Genomic DNA, 7,005 nt, shown 5'->3' on the forward strand with positions numbered 1-7,005 from the left:
GTGTGTGAGAAGATGTCACTTCTGTGTAAACCCTCGCTCACACTCTCTGCAAACATAGGGCTTCTCCCCTGAGTGTGTACTCTGGTGTCTGAGGAGATATAATTCATCATCAAAGCCTTGCTCACACTCTCCATACTTGACAGCTACAATTCTCGACATTACTACTCTCATAGACAGTTTTTCTGTGTCCACAGAATACACGTTCTGGACTCTGCTGGGCACTTTCTGCATCATTTTCTCTTGCTCACTAGAGCTTCCCAGGTGTCCTTTGGGAGGTTTAAAAAAGACCCTTGAAATCCTCCTCTGCTTGGTCCTTTTAAGCAAAAGTTTGGACTTTTTCTTGACCTTTTGACCTTCAGCTTTGTCATCCCAAAGCTGCGTGGGCATGCCAGTGTGTATCAGTATGTTGCTGATGCTTATTTGGATCTTCTGGGCAGAAATCCTCTGATTGGAGGTGTTCTCTTGCAGATGTTCCTGGAAGAATTTGAGAGGGGTGATTGCGTCCCACATGTTGACTAAGGAATTTCTGACTGGAAAAGGCCAGAGAGCAGGAGCACATGGGTGTATCTCTCGCTGTCATTCTGCTGAAAGAGAAAATTTTGGTCAGGACAGATGTTTACAAGGCTGCCTGGGTCATATGTTTTGTTAAGACCTGTCCCACGAGTCATTCTTATAGGGATGACAGTATTATCTCTGTCTCCCACAAAGTGTTTCTTTACAGTCCATTTTCTTTTTTGATTTTTATGTACTATATGTTTTTTAGACCTCCAGAAAGCCCTTATCAAGGGTCCTTTTTGTGCATTGCCACATGAGGACTGTCAAGTAGCATCAGGGGCTCTTTCACCCCTTGTAGGAATGAAACAATGCTGACCTTTTCTATATACATGTAACTTTAACACAGTTATTTAGAAAGACCACTGGCCCCAACTAGAAATTGTTTCCCTGATAGTTTCCCACAGATGACAAACTAAAAACATGTCCTTTTTCAAGCTTCACATAAAATATTCATAGTTGATTTTATTCAGTGTCAGCCCATTTCATATACAATGGTAAGTCCAGTTTCAAAATATTTCCCCAAACATACTTTTTAAAAATTTATTGATTTTAGAGAGACAGAAAATGGAGGAGGAAGAAAAGAAGATGAAGAGGATGAGGAGAAAAAAGAAGAAGAAAGAGAAATTTATTTTTTGTTCTACCTACATATGCAGTCATTGGTCATTTCTATGTAGTCTGACCTGGCTCAACCTTGGCATTACAGGATGGTGCTCTAACCAACTGAGTTAACCAGCCAGGATCCCCAGTCATACTTCTTACATTGCTGACTCCTATCTTTCTCCAGCTAATCCACAATCCTCTCTCAGTTGGAGATAAACAAATCTCTGAGAGGATTCCCCACAAAAGTGTATTCTCTAAAAATTAACAAAGCAAATCTTAGAGAATAAGCCTCCCTATAGCCAAGAACAGCAAAATCATCCCATCTCACTCAGGAAGGTCCCCAGTGTCTCAGCTTGGATCACAGCACTGCATTTTAGGCTTCTGAGCATCTATTGAAACTCTGCTGTTACCCTATACACTAGACAAGGGTGGACCTCAGAAAACTGGCCCATGCCAGTTTTCCAAGTGGATAGAGTGTTGGTGAGCATGTGGACATCCCAGGTTTGAATTCCAGTCAGGGCACACATGAAAAGCAACTATCTTCTTCTCTTCTCCTCCCTATCCCCTTCTCTCTCTTTTCCCTTCCCACAGCCAGTGGCTCGATTGGTTTAATTACTATCAGCTCAGTTGATTCAAGTGTTGACCTCAGGCACTGAGAATAGCTCAGTTGGTCTGAGCATGGACCTCAGACTGGGGTTGCTAGGTGGACCCTGGTTGGGGCATATGAAGAAATCTGTCTATCTCCCTTCCATTCACTTAAAAAAATTAAATAAAAAACAAAATGATATAAAGATTTAACCTAAGAATCAAAGGCATATGAAATGAATTTTTAATTTCTGAAGCATCTGATTTGAAATCTTACTGATTTTAGAGCATACCATAAAAATTTCTAAAACGAGTTCTCTCTTTTCATTTTGAAGAACAGTTGTGCACCGCTAGTTGCTGCGAGCTCTCTCTTCTCCTTGCTGCTGCACTTAATGCCCAGCTTCTGGCCATACTTGTCACCATACCAGACTAGCAGCTCACAGTCTGGCTTGATGACCTGGAAGGTTCGGTAGAAAATCTGCCCATGATACTGAAAGGCCACCAGGTTCTGCTCTTCATCATCCCGGGCACAGTTCACATACCTGGGTTTGAGGCAGGTAAAAAAAAAGAAACCTACAGGCAATAAATTCTTACTACCTCTCAGATCCATGTACAGCTCTGCACCTGACACTCAGGCTCTGATATCACTCACTCACACAGTGCTCCCAGAGAACCTCCTGTTCAAAATCTGAGCCTGTCACAATGTTGTACGACTTTCTATCTCCAGGTCCTGCTTATGGTGTTCATCCTTCCTAATACCATTTTCCAAAGCCAATTCCAGTATGTGACTTCTACCCTGATTGGCCATAAACCCCAGTGGCCTCTAGCTTTTCCAAACTATCTCAGGTTGTTTTATATCACATAACTTGCTACTTGATGTTGGACTTTGTGTCTAAATTAGTTCACATCATTCAATACTCTGCCCAAGTCCATCTTTTCTTGAGAGGCCTTTCTCCATTCTCCTCACATTTTATTTAGGCAGCACTTGATGCCTCACCCAGGTGCCAACATGAACTTGGAGGTCTCCCTGCACCACTGAAGTGAGAAACAAAGAAGCAGACAGACAAAGTCCCGCATGAGCCCGACCATGATCCACCTGACATGTCCATGAGGGGGCAATGCTCAGCCCATCTGGGGTGTTGCTGCGCTTCAACCAGAGCCATTCTAGTGCCTGAGGTGGAAGCCATGGAGCCATTTTTAGCGCCCAGGCCAACTTTGCTCCAATAGAGCCTTAACTGTGGGAGGGGAAGAAAGAGAGATAAAGGAGTTGGGGAAGGACAAAAAAGCAGATGAGTGTTTCTCTGTGCCCTAGCTGGAAATCAAATCCTGAACTTCCACAGTCAGGCTGATGCTCTACCGCTGAGCCAACTGATCAGGACTTGGAGGTCTCTTTGTCTTAGCAAAATCATAAAGAACAATAATAGCTTATGTACATTCTGTAGCATCTGATAAAAGAGCCCCTCAGGAAGTGGCCAATTATCATTGCTCTGCAGGCTTCAGAACTCAGTTCTAGTTAGAAGTGAGACTGGGATCATTTGCTGCCCTCACAGGTTTAGGCTATCCATGGTTTAGGTATCCTGGCACTGTGCACTTCTCAAAAAATAAAAAAAGTTATAGTCAAACATTTCTAAAATCAATTGTTTCACTCTGTCTGCAATTTGTTTTCTATAAGAAGATGGGTTATATGATATTTTGAAATAATGAATACCTTCCTCTAAACTGGAATATAGTAAGGCCTTGCTTAAATAATGTTCATTAGGTCAATTAAAGTGTAATCCAGGCCCTCAAAATTTTTTACCTAGTGCCTAAATTTTGTCTAGCATAAAGATTTATATTTTAAGGACATATGCTATATTTTTATCTTTTTTATCTAAATACCTCCTGCTTTGAAAGAGTACCGAATGGAGAAAAAAGAACAGAGGATTGAGGGAGACCAATGAGGGAGGCATGAAAGAAGGAAAGATGTATGGGCCTGAGAGGGACGAGTGTTTTCTGTAACTCCCTGAAACTTCTTGGCCTTACCTCATCCAGTTGGGCCAGGATTCATCCTTCCCGTCCACATACTCATGGCAGTTTCTCCCTTTGGTGATCTGTATTTCAGGAAAAAAATATAAAGACTTTTTCTGAATGAGAATGTAATAGAGAAATTATTTTATCCTACTGTCAACAAAGCTCTTTCAGCTTGTATGCATTGCCATCATGACCACATGATATTTTTCTTACTCATCACATCTGAGTTGATCTGTCCACTCAGGACTAAGAGGAGGCATTCTTTTGTGTCTGTACCACTTTGCTCCCATTTAACTTGTGACACTTATCAGGAGTTTCATAGTGTGCAAAGTTCACTTGTACCCAGAACTAACCATATTGTCTCCATCCATGTCCTAGTATGTAGAAAGGCAGGTTCCACCAAGCCATGGGAGGGATGTGGGAAGTCACAAGACAGGGAAAGAGGTAAATGCTTCTCACCAGCCAGGAGTATCCATTGTTGCCTGCCGCTTCATCTTCTGTGATCTGGCCCTCATAAGGGCCAAAATGAAGACCCTCTGGAAGAGAAGATGCCTCATTCCACACTCCAAGACCAGCCTCAGGGATGCCCGATGCTTTAATTCTCAACCCCGGGGGAAGAGTGAGGGCTGCGTGGTTTGGATGCCCCTTATCCACTGCACTGTCTTTTACAAATGTAGGGGGCCCATGCACATCACAACTGTCAATGAAGAAGTTCTGACACTTCTCATAATCTGGGGGTGAGAGCAACAGGGATTAGGGAAGGTGACTACATGTTCCTGGACATATAGAGCTTCAGAGAGAGCCCAGGCACTCACATTATTGAGCCTCAATTCTGTAGGGCAAGTCCATAGAGAATGGAATGCTTAAATGACCAGACAATATTATTGTATGAAGAGATAACATGCTTCTGAGGGTCACTTACAGAGGTAGTCATCATCCTGGGGCTTGCTGTCCTCTTGGTGCACATGGCCTTTTCTTTCTCATAGACTATACATCTTTACTTCAGTCTCCTTTCTCGTGAGTTCTAAGTTGGAGAAGAATGAGTTGAATGGAGGCTGGTGTGTTAGTCCCTATGTTGTCAGAAAACACACAGACTCCTCTCATCAAATTATCACATGTCCTTCTATATACTCTGATATTTTCCTTTGTAAAATATTGGCTCAGAGAGCCTGTATAATAGTAAGCCTCTATACTGACTACAGATGACCAATGCAATATTTGTTTTTATATCTTTCCATTATAAGGTTTAACTTCCCTACATTTATTTATTCATAAAATATTTATTAAGGGCACAGTATATGTAAGGCATTTAGGAAAGGCCTTGCTATACAACACCAACAGCATATGGTTGCTATTATCAGAGATGTATTTATTGGAAAATGTGTATCTGTCAGTTATTTTACATTGAATTTAAGCCCTAGCCAGTGGCTCAGTGGATAGTGTTCGCCCAGTGTATGTCCCGGGTGTGATTCTGGTCAGGGTACATAGGAGAAGCAACCATCTTCTCCACCCCTTTGTCTTTCCTTTCTCTCCCTCTTCCATTCCTGCAACCAGTGGCTCAATTGTTTTGAGTATTGGCCCTGGGTGCTGAAGATGGCTCAGTTAGCCAGAGCACATCATCCTGAGGTGCTAAAAAATAGCTCAGTACTCGAGAAATGGGGTTTCCAGGTAGATCCTGGAAAGAGTGTATATGGGAGTCAGCCTCACTATCTCCCCTCATTTTACCTAAAAAATAAACAAATATATACACAAAGAAATAAATTAAATTGAATACTGTTAAAGAATATATGCATGTATCTTCACCTTACACATTAGCATTCAAGAGCTCAGAGAATCTGTAAGATTTGCCCAAAGCTCCAGTGCTAAATTTACTCTCAGTTTAGTAGAGCTTAAATCCAGGCCTATCCAAATTCTACCCCACATACCTAGGCCATAATTATTAGTCTTTCTAGAGAACTTAGAGGGACTGAAATCTACAAATGATTTTCTCTTACCCAATTTTCATCTAGAGTGTTGTCCAGAGGGTCTTGCTTCTTGAGGATGGACTGTGATGCTGAGGACCCAGGTTTGAAACCCTGAGGCTGCCGGCTTAAGTTTTGGCTAATCTGGATTTAGTGCAGGCTCACCATCTTGAGCATAGGGTCTCCAGCTTAAGCGTGGGATCATATCCATGACACCATGGTTGCTGGCTCAAGTCCAAGGTAGCTGGCTTGAGCAAGTGGTCACTCACTGTACTGTAGCCCCCCAATTAGGACACATAAAAGAAAGCAAGCAATGAACAACTAAGGAGCTCAATGAAGAATTGATGCTTCTCATCTCTCTCTTTTTCAGCCAGTCTGTCCCTCCCTCTCTATCTCACACTAAAAAAAAAGAAAAAGAAATTGGTCATTCATGTAAAAAATATAATAAAGGTAACTTAACTGGACAGAAAGTCCATTTCTTTAACATAACACTTTCTCCTTTCTGTCTTCTTTTTTTTTAATTTTTAAAAATTTTCCTGACCTGTGGTGACACAGTGGATAAAGCAGTGACCTGGAACACTGAGGTCACCAATTCGTAACTCCAGGCTTGCCTGATCAAGACATATACAAAAAGCAACACTACAGGTTGATGCTTCCTGCTCCTGTCTGCCTCCCCCTTCTCTCTCTCTCTCACTCCTCTCTCTAAAATCAATAAATTAAATTTTTATTGATTTTAGAGAGAGAGGAGGCAAGAGTGAGAGAGAAAAATTGATTTGTTGTTCCACTCATTTATGTATTTGTGGTTGATTATTCTTCCTTTTTTTTTTTCTTTTTCTTAGCTAGAGAGACAGACAGAAAAGGAGAGGGATGAGAATCATCAACCTATAGCTGCAGCATCTTATTTGTTTATTGATTGCTTTCTTATACATGCCTTGACTAGGCGACTCTAGCTGAGCCAGTGACCCCTTGCTCAAACCAGCAACCTTGGGCTCATGCCCACAACTTTGGGCTTCAAGCCAATGACCATGTGGTCATGTCTATGGTCCCACACTCAAGCCAGCGACCATGCACTGAGTTTGGTGAACTCATTTTCAAGCCCGGAACCTTGGGGTTTGAAACCTGAGTCCTCATCATCCTAGATGATGCTCTATGCTTTGTGCTACCACCTTGTCAGGCTTCAATGGTTTATTCTTATATGCACACTGAGTGGATATCTAATTCATAACCTTGGTGTATGGGGACGACTCTAACAAATTAAGCAACTTGGTCAGGGCTGCTTTCCTTCTTATACTTT

General features: G+C 41.9%; 1 pseudogene; it reads right to left on the minus strand.

The window, feature by feature from the left end:
* Positions 1-364: 364 nt before the first annotated feature.
* On the minus strand, positions 365-4,745 carry LOC136318366 (histone-lysine N-methyltransferase PRDM9-like; annotated as a pseudogene).
* Between the last annotated feature and the right edge of the window lie 2,260 nt (positions 4,746-7,005).

This window comes from Saccopteryx bilineata, unplaced genomic scaffold (assembly GCF_036850765.1).
Source record: "Saccopteryx bilineata isolate mSacBil1 unplaced genomic scaffold, mSacBil1_pri_phased_curated manual_scaffold_78, whole genome shotgun sequence".
Taxonomy (NCBI): Eukaryota; Metazoa; Chordata; class Mammalia; order Chiroptera; family Emballonuridae; genus Saccopteryx; species Saccopteryx bilineata.